General features: G+C 38.0%; 1 protein-coding gene across 1 annotated transcript in view; it reads right to left on the bottom strand.

Annotated features, from left to right (window-relative positions):
* DMD (dystrophin) overlaps positions 1–19,595 on the bottom strand; it is a 1,831,916-nt gene that overhangs the window by 570,230 nt on the left and 1,242,091 nt on the right. The gene's annotated exons all lie outside the window — the stretch shown is intronic.

Raw genomic sequence — 19,595 nt, 5'->3', positions numbered from 1 at the left:
AAGAAATGGCTAGTCCTTTTCAGTAACAAATTACATAGATTATGGGGTTGGTAAAAACAAACAAAAAAACAGTATTCAGACCTTGCCAAGGGAATAACTTTTGCTTTATTATTTTCATTCAAGGAAGAAAAGCAAAAGGAAAGATTGGATAAGATCTTATTTCTGAGTTAATGATTTCCTTGAATAGGTCCAGTTTACCAACAATTTTTCCTTTTCATTTAGACTGGTAATAAAGTAGCTAGTTATTTTTGGAAAATCACAGCTAGTAAGATTTTTCTACTTAGATCTGAAATGCTGTTTCAAGGTCGTAAAGAAATATTAAATTAATATTAACACTGTGGAACACCCTAGTGTAAGACAGCCCATGCTAATGGTTAAGATCGGAAGTTCCTGAGTGAAAACACCCGGGAGAGAACCCTTCCCTCTGCCTTAGGAACGCCGTGACCTTGGTTAAGTTACTTAACTTCTCAAGGTTTCATTTTTGTTCCCCTCCTCAGTAACGGGGGAATGAAAATTGGGTAAGAGTCACAGGTCAGCTGTATAGATTCAATCACCAATACAAGAATTGTACCTAGAACAATGCCAGAAAAATAACAACAATATTAGCACAGCTGCTGACACCGGGAGGTAATGATGCTAGGTACTGCTTTTTTCTAAACACCTGAGAAGTGTGAAACACAGTGACAAACAAATATCGTGAGCAGCTAGAGATAAGAGCTAGAAATATGTGAAATCTTTGGGGAAAACTCATAGTCCTGCACGTGGCCCTCTACTTACTGAAGGGGCTGGACTTGCTGGTGGGAACTGATACTAATACCAACTAACAACTGGGTTACCGAAGGGCAGTGACAAGGGGTAAGGGATGCCTCATCCAGTTTAGAAGCAATGGGCTCTGGAACCTAATACATCCAGTAGACCAGTGCGAGAGAACAGTGGGTTATATCATTCAGAAGTTAGCTTTGCTGGAAAGCTCCAAAGCCAGCATCGCCTGGGAGACCTGAGAGCCGTGGGCAACAAGGGAACTGATCTAGGAACACGAGACAAATGTGCCATGTTGGCATTCCGCTCTGAGGCGGCCCTCAATTACTTTTCACGGTTGTCTTCCTTTCTGCACTTTTAAGGTTGTCTTTGTTTGAGAAGATGAAGAGGGGAATGAAGGAGTGCCTCCTGTGTCTCAAGTTTCTCAAGGACAAGCGGTCCCTAGAGCTGAGAGAACTATTCTTGAACAAGGCAGAATGAGAGAAAAAGTGAGGTGTCAGAATACAAAACCGATGCCAAGAAGTAATAACCGAGAGACAGAGAGATAAAGGAGATAGGAGAAATTGCTTCTTGTAGCAATCTCACTAGTCTGAGGCTCTTTCTAGAAAAAAATGGAACATGATCTGAAGCAGAAATAGCGCCTTCTGATCCATCAGTGTACTAGGAAAGAGCATGGGCGCCAAGAAGATCTAGACATCTTAAAAGGGGTTCCAAGAGAGGAGCTGAACCCCTGGAGAGCATGCATGGGCGAGGAAGAAGAGGGAGCTAAATTAAAGTAGTGCTACAGGAGCTCACACTGGAATGCCTGGCTGACTAGAAAACATGGCCAAACTGTTTTTAAAACAGACACACAGTAGATATTGAGGCAACATGCAGTCATTTGGGAGGATTTCAAGGTTCTGGGAAGTGTCAGAGAATGCTCTTTTTTTGGTGTGTTTTTTTAACTCGACCTATTGAAAATTTGACCCTCCAAAGAGAGCAAGAAATTTTTTCTCCAAACTTCCTTCTGACCGAAAAAGAAGTGCTTAATGGAGTGGAAATGATGATGTCATCTCAAATTTCAATACAGGGAAGCATGAGAATGCAGAGAATTATCAGACTTCAGCTGTGTTCTGGAAAGCACATTAAAAAAAAGGAAGTCTATTGAAAAGCAAGGCTAGGGCCAGAGACTGAAAAATAGAGAATCAGTCATGGTGACCAAAGGTACAAACAAATGACCCTGGAATGATAATATCCCAAAATTCTCCAGTGGGGAAAAAGAAAGAAGTGCCACCAAGTACAAAGTCAGCTGAAAGAGATTCAGAAGAGGGTTGAGAGGTGGAGCAATGCAGCTCTCAACGCATCAACTGTGGCAGATGGTCCCGTTTATGGACTGGCCGGGCCATTCATTGCTGGTCTCTCCTGCAGCACTCAACATCTGAGAACACCTCTGTACTGGTGGGAAAGGGAACACTATTAAATTATTTCATTTTTCCTAAACAGACTTGCCTCTAGATGCATGCATGTATATATTTTTTATTTGTTGATGAAACAAGATGTTTCAAAGGAGAAATTTTGAGGTCCTGAGAACATTTATTTTATTCCATAAATCATATTGATTCATACTGTATTTTCAGATGTCTTTATCAAAAAATTAAAAAATGGAGTTCTTTCTTTTCCACTATGTCAAGTTACTAGAAACATAAGCAATTCACCTCACTAGGTAAAGTGTGGGCTTGTCAGACCTGAAGGGGGCAATGAAGAGTGGTTTTGCCTCTTTAACCACCATGGAGATCAAAGTTATTTGACTCAAGTCTGCGGAAGGAAGTGTCTCTTTCTACATGGGGTCATCATGGAAAATGGTCCTTACGCTCTCACATTATTAACTGTCTCTTCAGCAATGGATGCTGCTGTCTTTCCTGCTTAATTAGTTCATGTCAGAACCACATGTATTAAAACACACACAATTAAGTGAAATAGATAAATACACACATCATATATATGTGTTTATAGGTATATATATATGTGTATACCCACCCACCTACCCACACACATGCAGTTTGACAACTGATGTTTCTCATGCATTCATTAGAAAATTAAAATAACTCTGCTAAAAACTGTATTTTTCCTTCAATAGCTACGCAGACAGAAAATCAAGCTCAAAATAGCTGAAATGAATTGAGTTTGGCACACCTGAATAGTAGCATGAATAACAGTAGGTGTAATATACTATTGCAAACCACATCTTTGCTCTGAGTATTTTGTTAATTAAAAGGTGTTGGCTTTAGGAGGGAACTCTCATTTTTTCAGAAGTGTTTGAAGAACATTTCTCTAGTCTAAAAATTTAATTGGTTTCAGGGGTACATGATTAGTCAGACTAACAGCTTTACTTAGAGCTTTAAAGGAGCTACTAAATCTTTTAAAAACATACACAATGTGTTTGGCATACTTCCTCTGAAGTATTCACACGTGGTTTTAATGTAATTCACAGGTCTCCTTTGGTTGATAAGAAAGCCAGAAGCACGTATTCTATTTCTAGCTTTGTTGTATGAATGTGGGTAACTTATTTTCTTTACTTTTGTACTTGAAAAATCAGTGAACTGGCTACATGATAAATTATTGGATTCACACTAACAAAAATATCTAAAAGTACCATTTTGTATATGTAGTCAAATTGCATTTTGGTTTAACACTATGAGTTATAGGAAATATTGTTTAGCTCCTTCCATATTACCAATAGATAAAATAATTAAGCAACATTGGGGAATCATTTGTGAATATTTGATAGAATGGCATGTAGCCTAATGAAATATGTAAGAATTAGACGGTACCTGTTAATAAATTTAGAAATCATATATGGACTCAGAAAGAAGTCTATTGTGTCAGTAAGGAAGAGCCTCCCTTCCTCCCTCCAATTATTTGTAGTATGTAGGTACAGGTGGAAAATTAGAAAAAATGTTATGAACACACAAACATTTATTTTTGTCTATATTCTTTCTCATAATTCTAAAGACATATGAAATATGTGACACAAATATCATCAATCATTCACATTTTAGCACAATAAGAGCTTGCGCTACACATAAGCAAGGCCTAGAGAACTGGAACTCAAGGATTCAAGACCACCAACCACAAACAGTACCATTACCAACATCGTTTACTCAGGGTTTTCTATGTGCTAGGAGAGAATTCATAAGCCCTGTTTAATTTTCACCAAATAATTTTCAGGGTAGGTATTGTTCCCATTTTACCAGATGGTAAAGTAACTTGCTCAGGACCTCACATTCACAAGTGACAATGCCAAGAGGGTGTGCGTAACCACTACACATCTTTTTAAGAATCATCTGATCATCAGATAATTTTCCGACATGCTCTACTCAATATGCAAGAATTGTTCATCATGTAAATGCTTCTGACTCCAAAAGCTATAGTTTACAACATATGGGGCCCACAAAATGCATCTAATATCTATTCTAAATGGGCAGAGAAGGTCACCTTGAACTAGCCATTAAAAGATGGACTATAATAATCAAGTGTGTCCAGCTTCCTCCCCCAAGTTAGATATTAATTCTTCAGGAGCATCTCCAACTTGACTTCACCCAAACATACATCCTTCCTACACCAACTTAAAGACAGAAATCACCCTTCCCTTTTCCATTTTTAGTTTGCATTTTCTAAGTGCCCTTCTGTAACTCACATTATATGATTCATCCTACGTATACTCAATAGCAAAACAGGGTTTCTCAGCCTCAGCACCACTGCCATTTTGGCGTGGATAATTCTTTGGTGGGGATGGCTGGCCTGTGCATTGTAGAATGTTTATCAGTATCCTTGGCAACAGCACCTTCCCAGTTGTGACAACCAAAGAGGCTTCCAGGTATTATTAAATGCTCTTTAAAGGGGGGAAATTGCCCCTGGTTGAGAACCAGTCCTTTCTCTGTCTCTCTTCCCGTGTGTGTGTGTGTGTGTGTGTGTGTGGTTTATATACTTGCTTAGCATTTGTGCTGGACATCTTTTATGTCTATTCAAACTTGTGTTCTCTTGTACCTCAGAAGCATAGGTTAAGTGAAAGTGTTAAGTGCTTCTCTTATCCATATGATATGTACAGTAAACACTGGAAGCCATAGCTGCCAGGGAATGCTGAAAAATATTACCCAGGAAATGTCTTGGTGATAAAAATGAAAACATCTCTGGGTAGAGAGTAAATGTCTACAAATCCCCGCCCTTTCTACAGCTACACCCTTGTAATGAGATATTCTAGATCCCTCATCAAGAGCTACGGTATATTTCTCCACTCCTTGAGTATCGATTGGCCAAATGACTTGTTTTGGCCAATGGATTAATAAACATGACATAAGCAAAGGCCTGAGAAATGCTTCGGCACTGGGCTATGCTTGGAACCCTTCTGCCACTATGTGACCTATACTAGCTTGTGGAATAATGATAGGCAAGAGGCCCTGTCACACCCACTGTCTTATCCAGTAACCAGTAAATGCCAGACACATACGTGAGGCTATCAACTACCGGCTGACCATGAATACATGAATGAACCCAGCTGAGACCAAAAGAATCACCTAGATAAGCCCATAATTTTGGTCTATATACATAATTATTTGTTTCTAATATATGAAGTAACATGATGCTTCCAGCCATTCCATTCTGGAATAGTATTATTTAAAATTAATTATTTAGCCCAGCTGGCATGGATCAGCGGTTGAGCATCGACCTAGGATCCAGGAGATCGCAGTTTGATTCCCTGTCAGGGCACATGCCCGGTTTGCGGGCTCGATTCCCAGCAGGGGGCGCGCAGGAGGCAGCCGGTCAATGACTCTCTCTCATTGATGTTTCTCTCTCTCTCTTTTTCCCTCTCCCTTCCTCTCTCTGAAATCAATAAAGACATAAAAAAATTAATTAAAATTATTTATTTATATCACATATCATATAATTCTACATTCAATTGAATGCTCTGGAAAATGAAAAACAAAAAGCATGCAGAAGATTGGTGGCCTATTTAGTGCTTAAGGGCTTATAAAAATTTTATACTCTTTGGTTATACTTGAGTTTCAATTTATCATCTGAGTTGCTGTCTCTTAGAGTGAATTCTGAACACATCCTGTAACTAAAACACCAACGAGCTTGACAAATCCAACTACTGCAGTTTTGAACTCTGTCTTCGTAATGACATTGGAAATATAACCAACTGTCTTATGTTGGTTTGAAGTGATTGTTCTGGGCTAAACTTAGCTTTTCACGTTCTGGGTCAGTAAACATGTGATGAACTGCTGGGATGGCAAACGCTAACAGAAGTAGTGAAAGTAGCTCCATCAAAATCATTTCATGTTTTCATCTAACTTGTAGAAAAGCACATCAGGCCCGCAAATCAATAACTACCATCTATGCAATAGGAACCCAAAATCAAAAGTAGAAAACAGCATAAAAATAAGATTATGATGTTTGTTTCTTTAAATCATGTCCACCAAACCATCCCAAATTCCTTTTGGAAGTAAGGGAGATAATCTTAAATAAAAACATATTGTTCAATGGTTATATATCATGCTATTGAAATGGCAACACTCCCAGGAACATTAGCATGACCGTTTTCATGCACGTACTTGCTATTGCCTCTGACCTGAATTGCATTGTCATAATTGTTTTGATGAATGGGTCTCAAATTAAGAGTGAAAAAGAGAGCTTGGGTCTACAGTTTGTAGTTTTGAAATAGGAACAGGGCTTACTCTGCTCATTTAAAAAGACCTATGAAGCTGTCCTGTTGTAGAGTTGGGTCATTTTGAACCTCTTATTTTTGCTGCTTAAGAAATTTCTGGGATGTAAAGTAGAGCATATGGAATATAGTCAATAATATTGTAATAACTGAATATGGTGCCGGGTGAGTACTAGAAATACTGGCGGTGGGGGGGGGGGGGGGACACTTTGCAAAGTATATGATTGTCTAACCACTATGCTGTACACCTGAAACCAATACAAAATAATATTGAATATAAACTGTAACTGCAAAAAAAAAGAACAGGAAATTTCATCAGATCAGAGCTAATGTAAATTCCCCTTTTTAAAAAAACTCAGTAAATCATATTTAAACCCTAGTAATACTGCTACTTTTTCCATGATGGCAGTATTTTACATAAAAGATATGGAATTATGCCAAATTTTGCATCTTAAAACATTACTTGGAAATAAACTTTTTTTTTAATCCTCGCCTGGGGATATTTTTTCCATTGCTTTTCAGTGGGAGTGGAAGGGAGACAGAAAGAGAGAAACATCGATGTGAGAGAGACACATCGATTGGCTGCCTCCCGCATAAGCCCCGGCTGGGGCCGGGGATCGAGCCTGCAACTGAGGTGCGTGCCCTTGGCCGGAATTGAACCCGGGGCCCTTCAGTCCGCTGGCTGATGCTCTAACCACTGAGCAAACTGGCCAGGGCGGAAATAAACTTTTGAATAAAGTGAAGTTATATTTAAGATTCAAATATTCTAAGGTAAGGTTAATTACATAGTCTACAATAGAAAATGACACTTTTTTTAATTAGGAGAAAGATAATAATCCTTAAAATTAATGTTACTTTTATCCCAAGATATTTTGGTAAAAAATAGAAGTAAAATGCATTTCTTTTACTGTTAAAATTACAATGTGCATGAAACCGTTATTTTAAGACAAAAAGACATGAAGGGGGAAATTTTTAACTAAGTTATATGTTACTTAATTAAAAAGCTTGTTACATGAAAGTAATCATATCAAAGAAAGAAAATAAACCTAAGTGAAACAACATTAACTAGAGAAACATTATCCAACTAGAGAAAATAGAAAGGAAACCAATTATGCATTTTTGAGGAAATAAAGTTTTAAATTCATAAAACTCTTCATTTTTGCCCCATCATAAGGTGAAAAGAATGAAAAAAAAAGTCACCGAAGTCACTTTGCCAACTTTTGCCCTACCTCAAAGGCATGACTATGTTTGTTATATTTCAATTGCTATTCTTATTATCAAATTGTTAGTTAACTTCTATGAATTCAATGCACAAAGAATACTTTTTGTGGTACATAAGAACCTGAACAGAACCTGGCTAGGCACAAAGGCCAATTCCCAAAGGAAAAGTAGGGCCAACTGCCTCTTTGAAGCCTGATGTTCCCACTCGATTTGATAGAAAAACGGAATGGAAGGACATACGGACCAACGCACTCAGAGGCAGGATGGCTGAAACGGTAACCCTCGTAATTAGCAACACAGGCCTGAGGTCACCACAACTGGGTGACTTTAATAGCAACACAGCAGTGAGGGCTCTTCTACCCATCTACTTCAGGAATGATCTCTTGGGGCTTACTGAATTAGATTTTATTATCACCTAATCATACAAATGAGTAAGCAAATTATTCTATGAAAAATAAGTTATCAGTAACTTAATTTTAAGTGTCACATAAACATATGTTAGAGAAGCTTAAAAAGATGTTCAGAAAAGATTACTTATTTTAAACACCTAAAACCATAGGTGCTGTATCTGATAGCATTCTCAAAACCTGTCTCATTGCCCTGGCCGGTTGGCTCCGTGGTGAGAACATCGACCCGCGGACTGAAGGGTCCCCGGGTTTGATTCCGGCCAAGGGCAGGGACCTCCGTTGCGGTCCCCAGCCCCAGTCTGGGTGCGTGAGGCAACCAATCGATGTGTCTCACATCGATGTGTCTCTCCCTCTCCCTCTCTCTCTCTCTCTCTCTCTTTCTCTCTCTCTCTTCCACTCTCTCTGAAAAGCAGTGGAAAAAAATCTTCTTGGGTGGGAATTAAGAAAGAAAAAAAAAAGTTGTCTCATTTAGGAGAGCACCGTCATTTAACAATTAAGAAAACCAAGGCCCAAAGTGTTGAATGGTTTGTCCATGACTCGCAGACCCCAGCTAGCAAGGGGCTAAAAGAGAACCAGACACCAGAACTCTGAATTCCCAATTCAGTCATCTTTTACTTTGCCTGCAGTTTACACTACTATGGGTACGCCTTTGAAATCTCAAAAATGCCTCTGCATAATAATCTTATATCTGGTATACAAAGATTGAGAAAAATATTGACATAAATTAACTTGTTCTGAATTCAGAAATATTGTACTATAATTTTGCGTCAATTGAAGCAATATTCAGAGCGCTCTGTAAATACTGTATCTATTACATATGGGTGGGAGACGCCACTTATTTGATCTAAAGACAACACCTGGTGTGTTCAGAGATTTGAGAACTCCTTTCAACAATCCTGGGAAATCTCAGTTATCTCCAGCCCCTGCTCCGAGAACCTCTATATCACTGATCACTGCCTCACAACATTATTCTGATCAAATATCTTCAAAACTCCCATTTCTTCCCCTTACAGTTAATTTCAACTTTCATCATTGCTAAACAATGGTATTATAATCATTTGAAGATGCACTGTGGCACAGACCGGAAAAAAACCTGAATTTTTGAAATGGTTGATTAGTTTTTATAAATTAGTGCAGATTCAAGATTGTCTATATAACAGTATTCTCAGTTACTTACATTCTGATATGCTCTCCATTCCCTTTTCTAAACTATTTTTTACAATTTATTTTCTTGTTGAGAGTGTTCCAGGTGCCCCCCATTTTCTCAAACCCTTTACCCTCCTGCACCCAGCTCCTGCATGCCACAGCCCCTCAGGTGGACACCCCCGCGCAGACATGTGAATGTCACCACCATGTGCAGTGAGACTGGTGGGGTAGAGATGAGGGGAAGGCAAAGGCTGAGAAACACCACAGGACGTCTCAATACCTGAATTTGCCTCCACTCTACTTAGAGAAAGTTATTTAGTACTTGCCCCAAACGCACGTCTCAGACTAGCCAGTCTCTTCACACAATACTCAATGTGCCTTCACTCTTTGCAAAATAAATTTGTCCAAGCTGTTCCTCAGACTTAAGTACTCTCCCCGTTCTAATCCTCCCCATTCTTTCTGACCAGAATCTTACATCTGTGAAGTCTTTGTTGACAACTCCCGTAAACCCTCACGTGCCCCTTTCTCTGAACTCTTAGTGGACTGCAGTCTTATGTAAAATGTGTCTCTGTGTTTGGTTACGTATTTCCTCATATCATCCTTTACTGATCCAATTATAAAATTCTAGAATTGGAAAGGATTTGTGGAAATTCCAATGTTGAACTTTAAAATCTGTCACCTCTGAGCCTTGCAAATCTTAATCTGAATTGCTTTTCATACAGTTCAGTAGATCCTTAATATTCTGAAGAGGTGTGTCCAAGGGTCCTTGCAAATCAAAAAGCAGATGTGTGTGATCGCTAGGCTTCCTTAGGAGTGAGGGGTTTCCCTCTGCCCACTAGTTTTTCAGAACATGGGATTAGTGCTAGAAGCTCCACACTTCTGAACCACTCAACCATTCAATGGAATAGATGTTATCAAGCCCATTGGAAATCACTACATATTATGGACCTTCAGACGGCGATTTTCTGTCGCTTGGAATGAATTATTTAGCATAGGACAATATTTTAAGATTTCCTACTTAGATTATGAAAAAAATTGCATCTATTTCTAAGATTATTTCTTAGTTTATTAAATCATCCTGATAATCTGCACTAATGCAGAATTTTCCAAATATACAAAGTTTTCAAGTTGTTTCCTATCATTGGCAATAAACATGGAGATTTCATTTAATATATTTTCCAAAAAGAAATAATGGCTCATAAATGATAAAGCTTTTCTAATGTGACTTTGAGAGTCTGAATTTAGTCTAAAAGAATGGCTTTCATTAAAATATTATTGAAAAATTATTAACTTGAGAAAAGGTCTCTGCCTACTTAGTAAGAGAGACCTGTAGATGGATACATCGATATATTTATTTCCAAGGCCTTTGTAAGGAGGAGATAATCAAGTTATTCTCGTTTTCATTAAACTGTGAATATATTTTATAACAAGGAAAAATTATATTCTAGATAAATACAGCACTTGCCTTTGTATTACACAGGAAGCACTAAAAGGTTTACTCTTTAGGGTTAAATGCTAAGGAAATTATTACATACAAGTTTCCCTGACAACTCTATTTGAAAGAAAACAATTCTAACATTATATTACCTGAGACTATAACACAGTTGGACTGGTTTCGAGCAAAACTAGGGTATGAAAAGTGGTATTAAAATTGATTGAAGGTTATTGTATATGTCTAAAATCCTGGGCATCATTAATAAAACTCACTCTACTTGGTCTCACTGCTCTATTCATATCCTCTCTGGAAGATAAACTGCCTCCAAATTCAAGACCTAATAGTAATATACTGTTATTGCGGAGTTGCCGTGAAACCTTCCTGGGGCTGTGATAGGAATGATTGAGAGGACCACTAAATGCTGGAAAGTGGATGTGACCTGGGAATAGCTTGGCTGTTTGCCAGTGTGAGAAATAACTTGATATTGACATTAAACAGCAGCTGAAGAATCTTTTAATAGTTTAGACACTTTTTCTAAGTCCTCTAGTTATGCTTCACTGATTAAATTATTAAGAACCTCTGATTTAGCTGTTTCATATTTTAGATGTGAGTGAAGATGTTTTGAAGTGATTTCTATTATTCATGGTTTCTTGTTTTTCAAAATTAAACTTATAGGATGCTGAGATAATCCCTTTCTATTAGGTCTGCAGAAACTGAGAAAACACTAACAGCAGAACTGCTGCATTAAAGTATCATTTTCCTTTATAATAATGCGTTATGATGGGTTAAGTTTTTTTTCTGAGCTATATATATTCCAATTAATGTTGTTAAACCAATTGTTAAAACTATAAACAGCTCCTAACTTCCAGATTTAGGCCAAGATAAAATTTAGGCAAAGTTGGAGGAAAGGACAAGACACTATATATTCTATCTTTAAGAAGAGCCTCCCAATGTAAATGATTAACTTGTACATGATTAACCCTTCTAAAAATATTTCTCAGTGTCACCTATTTTATTATTATTATTTAAAAAAAAATTAGTCTTTATGATTTCAGAGAGAGGAAAGGAGAGGGAGAGAGACAGAGAAACATCAATGATGAATCATTGATCGGCTGCCTCCTACACGCCCCCTGCTGGGGATCGAGCCCGAAACCCGGGCCTGTGCCCTGACCGGGAATCGAACCCCAGTCTCCTGGATCCTAGGCCGATGCTCAACTGCTGAGCCACGCCGGCCACGCAAGTAAGGCCTACTTTCAAGTAACTGAACTACTTTGCTATTCACATTGCTCATTTGACTAAATTCCCTTCCCTCTTTTGTTGTAAACATCCCAACTTGGGAGAAATGAAGAGGCAGTCTAGAAAGTGAAGAGGGATGGAGGAGATTATTAATTTGAATAGTAACCCTAGAAGAGAAAGGGTATATAAACCTGCCTTATTTACTATGATAGTGTAATGAGCACGCGAAAAAGCTCATTTTCAATAAACTTCCAGCATGCAAGATGGGTTGGAAGAGACGCGGAGACCAACGATGAGGTTTTTTGTAGACGACACGTGCATGAATGACAAAAACAAAAAGGATAGGGCTGAACTGGAAATGTCAGGATTGGTTGGCGTACAGGATCGACAGGATTGGTGATTGACTGCTGATTGGTACGGAGTAAAGAAAGAGCCAAAACAACTCCTTGATTTCCAACTTGGTGGGCAGCAGTGCCATCCACAAAAATAGGAAATATAGTGAGAGGGGTAGATGGTCAGAAGATAATGATAATATCCAATTTGGGTATGCTGGGTTTGAATGTGGGGAACATCTAGGTGGTAGCTGGTCAGCAGGTGAAAATGTGAGTCTAGAGTGTAGGAGAGAAGGCTGAGCTAGAAATAACCGTGGGCATAATTTGGGTAGTCTTTATCTTAGATTCTCTAATACACCGAACTAGTATTAAAATTATCCGAGTTAAGATGGTAAATTTTCTGTTATGTATTTTTATCCACAATTTTAAAAATATGAAAGAAATCTGACAATAAGTATAGCATGGGCTATGGCCAACTGTAAACGGATAAAGGCTGGGTGCGGGTCAAGTCCTGGGTGGCACCACCTTTTAAGAGGCTGACAGAGGAAAAATGTCGACTCAATGGGGATGTCAGTCAGTGACCAGAGAGGTCACCAAAAACAAAACTAAACTAAACAAGGGAACATACAACCTCAAAAACTGAGACGACAGAGAATTTAAATTGAAGGGGTATGGGTGACTATCAATGCATTGAGAAGGTTACAGAACCATAGCAGAGGGCCTAATAATTAATCAATAAAATCTTGCTTAGTGGGTTAATAAAAAATTATGTCTTAATATTCGAGGTATAATGCAATTTCAAAAAAATTATATTGTACAAAGAACGTTAGGTAAAAAGTGCACAGAAAATGGAATGAACTCAACTGATATAGTCATAAGCTAATCTCAAGAAGCAATTATACCACAAAGTAAGGAAAATAGTATAGAAACTTAGAAAATCAACAGATCTGTAAGGATTACATGTGACAGGGAAATAAACAGTGGTAGCACAAATATATTAAAGGATTTGGAGTTGCAGATCTTTTATGTCATACAGTGTGACAAAGGAAGTAAAAAATGAAGGACTGAGAACAAAAATGAAAGGAGACTAGCAACATGTTTAAAGGAAATATAAAGAACCAAAAAGATTTATAGATGAGAAGACATGGAAGTGACCAATTTGGTTCAAGGAAACAACCCTTGAGCAAGCAAGGCTGGAGACAGGGGTTGTGTGACAACTTGCAAAGAAACATTCTAAATTGAATTTTTCTACCACTACAATTTTTTTTTTTTGAAACAATATCTTTGTTATTCTCTTACAGGTAGAAATGCTGAGGAGGATAATACTCTGGAAAAGCATTTCATGATTCATGCATTTAAACTACAAAACAAATTGGTTAAAAATTGGGTTGAATGATAACTTCAAAACCTCCCATCCTTCTCTTTTAATACTGGCTATGATATTTTTGAGTCTAGAAATAGAAGCCAGACCAATACTTCTAATACTCACACAGTTTTTGTTCTACAGGTTTTGTCTATTTTGTGAACATAAATTGACCCAGATGATTCAGGAAGAAGATGAGTTGTAGGGTTTTTTTAAGCAAACACTGAGTCAGCAAGAGGTTCACAGTTCTCCACATGGAGTTGTCACTCAAAGCACAGACATCAAAATAAAAAAAAAGTGGCTCAGGTCTTACTCTGAGTATAATTTGTAGCAGAGAGGAAGCTAGGCGAAAAGTGAGAGAAGGCAGCTGAGAAAAATAGGTAGATAGATATGTAGCAAAGACGGGGGCAAAACAGGTTATAAAACCTACAGTTGGCAAAATGATCCCAATTCCATATGGGATGAACACAAACATCAATGGACTGGGAATTGTTTGATAGCACATGTTGAGTGAGCCCACTTGGACACGAGCAACATTCTGGACACTGACGACGCAGTGGCGAACGTGACACAGCTAGTGGCCTCATGGAGTTTACATTTGCTAGACAAAAGAGATAGGAAATTTAAAAATAAATTTAAAATTATTTTAGGGAATGGTAAAGGGGGAAAAAAAGATAGAGTCAGGTAAAGAGTTATAAGAGAGAGGGGTGCAAGTTAGGCCAGGGCCTGTTAAAAAGTAACCATTAGCTCACTCTGAAGGCTTGGGCAAGACCTTGAGCCCCTCTAAGTTTTCTTAGCTCCTCTAGCTAGCTCTGTGTCTGGTACAAGAAAGCGGTCATTACATCTTTATTCCTACCTCTTCACATACCTACCTCTACCATTCATTTCCCATTTCTCTTTGACACTCACACCCATTTCCAGAAGACTCTGGCCCCTGAGTCAAGTGCTCCCTCTCAGTCCCTAGCCCTGCTTGCAATTATCCTGTGTAACCTCAGAATCTACATGGGGAAAAGAAACTTGGAATCTATTTGTGACTTCCCCATTCATTCTCAGGTAACGTGGAGTCTGTCTTCAAGAGGCTCACAGTCCAATTGTCTCAGAATTAAACAGAAGATTCGATATGTGTTTGGAAAAGCAGTATCAATGATGATATTTACACAAACAACGGAGACTCGAACCTAGTCTGGGAGGTTAGAGGAGTCTTCCCTGAGTACAACATTTGAACTGAGACCTGAAAAGCAAGTAGGCGTCAGGTGGGAAAAGCAAAGGAAGGGTGTCCTAAGCAGAGAGGCCAGTACGTGCAATGGCTTGTAGTAGGAAAAAGCAGACCCTTAAGCAAAACAACAGAAAGGAGTGCGATTGCTGGATCGTGCAAGTAAGAGTATGTTTAATTTTGTAAAGAACTGCCAAACTGTCTTCTAAAACAGCTGTACCGTTTTGCATCACACCAGCGATGAATGAGAGTTCCTGTTGCTCCACTTCCTCACCAGCATTTGCTGTTGTGGAAGAATTTTGGCCATTCCAACAAGTCATTAGTGGTATCTCATTGTTGTTTTAATTTGCATTTTCCTGATGATATATGATGTGGCATATCTTTTCATGTGCTGATTTGCCATCTGTGTAGTTTCTGTGGTGAGGTGTCTATTAAGGTCTTTGCCCCACTTTTAACATGGTTGTGTGTTTTTTTTTCTTACTGGTTAGCTTTATGTTTGTTGTATATTTTGTGTAGCAGTCCCTTTATCAGAAGAGTCTTTTGTAAATAATTTCTCTCAGCTTGTGACTTGTCTTCTAATTCCTTTGAAAAAAATGTTCCTTTTTAGTCCATAAAATTAGAACCCACAGTTGGAGAAGGAACATCACCAATAACTAAGTGTATTGGGAAATGATTTCTCATCTCCCTGAAAGTGACACCTTCTGCTGCTTCTCATTACACACTTCATCTCTCTCAAACTAGTTCATTATTGAAGTGTTAGTCTTTGAAGTGCATTATCATAACCATTTGCTGCTGATCTATGCTTCTTTGGGAGACCATTCCACCCTGTACAAGTGCGCTAATGGTTTTAATGACCAAAGCAAGCTCAGGTATGGTGTATAGCACTGTCATCCCTAGAACTGTGAGCGGTAGATTCCAGATGATAACAGAAATGATAACTTCTACTTGGATACACCTAAGGGTGCCTCAACAATCCAATATATGGGACTTGAGTTTACAAGAACAAAAAACATCTAAAATCTTTTTTGTATTTTTGCTGTTGACATAGGAAAATGTTCTCCAAAGTGAGGACAAAATGTTTTAGGCTTGATTTCGTTATGTAAGTACTACTAAATGTTTTCCAAATGACAGTGGGGCACTCTTAATAGTTGTACCAAGCATTTCACACCGTATCTTCATTTTTACTATGAGGGCTTTACAAATTTTCATTCTATGCCAGGTAAATGGTATTATTTTTGAGTAAGCCTTAAAAACATTGCTGATAAGAAATAATCTCTTCTTGGAGGAAGCCTTAAAAAGATTAGAAAAATACATTCAAAAATCTATATTCCATGTATTAGCTATTATGAATCTATCAGCAATTCATCTATCTATAAGAGGGGTCAGTAAGCCAAATTTGTCCCACCACCCATTTTTGTAAATCAAGTTTTGCTGGCATACAATCACACTTATTCCTTTATGGAACCTCTATAAATACTTTTGCACTTCAGTAGCAGAGTTGATGATCTGACCCGCAAAGTCAAAAATATTTACTATTTGGCTCTTTACAGAAAAAAAAAAAAAATTGCCAACCCCTGATCTAAAAACCTTCTTGAATTAATTTAAATCATTAATCTATATAATTCTTACCGAAATTGTGTACTCTATAAATAACTTACTTTGAAAAATAAGCGTTTTTTATTTGCCCCAAATTACATCTCCCAAGCTTCAAAAGGCAACCCCTAATTGCAGCATGCTATGGTTTGGTGAATGAATTCCTATTCTAATTAGTGTAGTTAGAAGAACAATGGAAGATAAAAGGTTCTGTTCTTGATTTTAAGCTATTCCGCAAAGCTACAGTAATCAACACAGCATGGTATTGGTATAAAAACAGACATATAGAACAATAGAAAAGAATAAAGGATTCAGAAATTAACCTGCACTTTTATTATCAATTGATACATAACAAGTGAGGCAAAAATATACAATGGAGAAATAACAGCCTCTTCAATAAATAGTGGGAAAACTGAACAGCCACATGCAACTATCTTATACCATATACAAAAGTTAACTCAAAATTAATTAATGACTTGAACATAAGATAAGAAATCATAAAACTCCTGGAAGAAAACAGGTGGCAAGCTCTTTGGTAATATGTCTTAATGATATGCTTTTGGATCTGACTCCAAAAGGAGCGACAACAGAAATGAAAATAAATGGGACTGCATCAAACTAAAAAGCTTCTGCACAGCAATGGAAGCCATCAACAAAACAAAAAGGGAACCTACTGAATGGGAGAAAATATGTGCAAATCATATATCTGATAACAGGCTAATATCCATAATATATAAAAAAGTCATATAGCTCAATAACAATAAAAACCCCATACAATTGAATTAAAAAATGGACAGAGGATCTGAATAGGCATTTTTCCAAAGACATACAGATAGACAAAAGGTGCATGAAAAAATGCTCGGCATCACTAATCATCAGGAAAATGCAAATCAAAACCACAATGAGATATCACCTCACACCAGTTAGAATGGCTGTTATCAAAGACATAAGAAATAACAAGTGTTGGCGAGGGTGTGAGGAAAATGGAACCCTTGTGCACTGTTAGTAGGAATGTAAATTAGTGCAGCTACTGTGGAAAACAGTATGGAGGTTCCTCAGAAAATTAAAAATAGAACTGCCATATGATCCAGTAATTCCACTTCTAGGTATATATCCAAAGAAAACAAAAACACCAATTTAAAAAGATATATGCACCCTATGTGCACTGCATAATTATTTACACTAGGCCAAGATGTGGAAACATAAATATCCATCAAAGGACGAACAGATATAGAAGCCATGAAAAAGAATGAAATCCTGCCATTTGCCACAACATGCATAGACCTAAAGGGTATTATGCTAAGTGAAATAAGCCAGAGAGAGAAAGACAAATATTGCATAACTTCACTTATATGTGGACTTTAAAACCAAACCAAACCAAACAAAACAAAACCAGACTCATAGACACAGAGAACAGATTGGTGGTTGCCAGAGGGAAGGGGGTGAAACGAGTGAAGGGGATCAAGAGGTACAAAATTTCCAGAGATAAGATAGGTTATAGGGATGCAATGCACAGCATGGGAAATACAGTCCATAATAGTGCACTAACGCTGCAGGGTGACAGATGGTAACTAAACTTGTTGCGGTGATCATTTCAAAATATATACAAATGTTGAATCACTATGTTGTATACATGAAACAAATATAACAGTGCATGTCAATTATACTTCAATAAAAAAAGCTTCTGTCTTGAGTCCCCTCTTATTTAGTTTTCCCAACTACAGCAAATGGATAATCCCTTCTACATGGATATTTTTAAGATCAAAGGAGATAAAGTATACTTGTAAAGAATTTTATTATTAATGATCATACAGATTTCCAAGTTCTATTTTATCACTTTCCAGTTTTGCTGACTGGAGTCATCTTATTTTAGTTAATATCTACGTGGCAGTCTGACCAAGCCCATCACTCACTTAGTTGCTGTGCTTAAGTGGGATACCAGCTAGTAGAGAGGTCAGCAATATCCACTTCGATGAGTTCCAATGAGGCTATTAACTCTACTCAATTTTAGTTTCCAAGAAATTTCAATATCATCTAGCCCAGTGGTTTCTAGTATTTTTAAGTATATAACCCCTGCTGTAAGGGAAATCTTAAGAAGAGACACACTATGAGAAGCATACAATGGAAGAGGGCAGTAGACTGGCTGAAACTGGAGATGGGAGGCAAAGGGAGGTGGGGACATGTCGGAGGGACATCTACCACTTTGAGGGGAGGAGGGCAGGATCTGCAGAAGAGACGATGAACCCTCAGTTTCTGGTTTGTGTGCTTCTTTGGATGAATTCAAAGACAATATTAATCTCAATTATTTCAGATCCCCCCCCCCTAAAAAAATAGGGTCCAATTTATTCCCCACTGCTACCGAACAAAGAAAACACAAGAGAAATATTTTTGGAAAGTCCAGTCTGAACACACGAAAAAGTGTTTGCCTAGGAGGTTATGGCGTTCCTTAAGAAGACATTAAATGAAGTGCTGCTTAAATAGATTTCTTTAATTGATTTTGAATTGTAGCCCAGCACTGGACTATATAGTGCCTTGTGGTCATTTCCAGATTTACTTTTTAGAATTCTGCTGCTTTGCTGGCTTTTAGGCTTTGGACTGACAGATACAGTACTGGGAAAATAAACAAAGCCAAATAGTAACACTGTGGGTGAAGCAGACTTATCATCACAATGTCTTTTTTTGGGGGGGCTGGGGAGAGAAGGGTAGGGGAGGGGGGAAGAGAAAGTGAGGGAGGAAGGGAGGAAGAGGGAGAGGAAGAGGGAAAGGAGGAGGGAGAAAGGGAGTGAGAAGAAAAGAAATGACTATGTATTTCTTCTTACTGAAGTCATTTCCATAGCTATAGGGCTAGTATTAAGTATCAAGGACGGTACTGGTTTAGACCTCAGCCCACCCACATAGCTTTAATATCAGATTTGGATGTCAAGAGAAGAAAGGAAGGGGAAGGAGGAGTATTGCTGTTGAATTTCGTTTGAAAAAGATATTACAAAAGAATGGACAATATGGTAGAGTTGATCCCACAGTCTATGGAGTCCATTGCATCATCTGCGCTACCAACACCAAGTATGTTTAACATAAAGATCAAAGACAGGCAGGAACTTTAGGAAAATCTGGTTGTCTTTGGGATAGAGACTCTCTCTAAGCTTTACTTTCCTCCATGGTAAAAAAGGTAAGAAGGTAGCACCTATCTCA

This window comes from Miniopterus natalensis, chromosome X (assembly GCF_054644295.1).
Source record: "Miniopterus natalensis isolate mMinNat1 chromosome X, mMinNat1.hap1, whole genome shotgun sequence".
Classification (NCBI taxonomy): domain Eukaryota; kingdom Metazoa; phylum Chordata; class Mammalia; order Chiroptera; family Miniopteridae; genus Miniopterus; species Miniopterus natalensis.
This window is presented reverse-complemented; position numbering and strand designations above follow the sequence as displayed.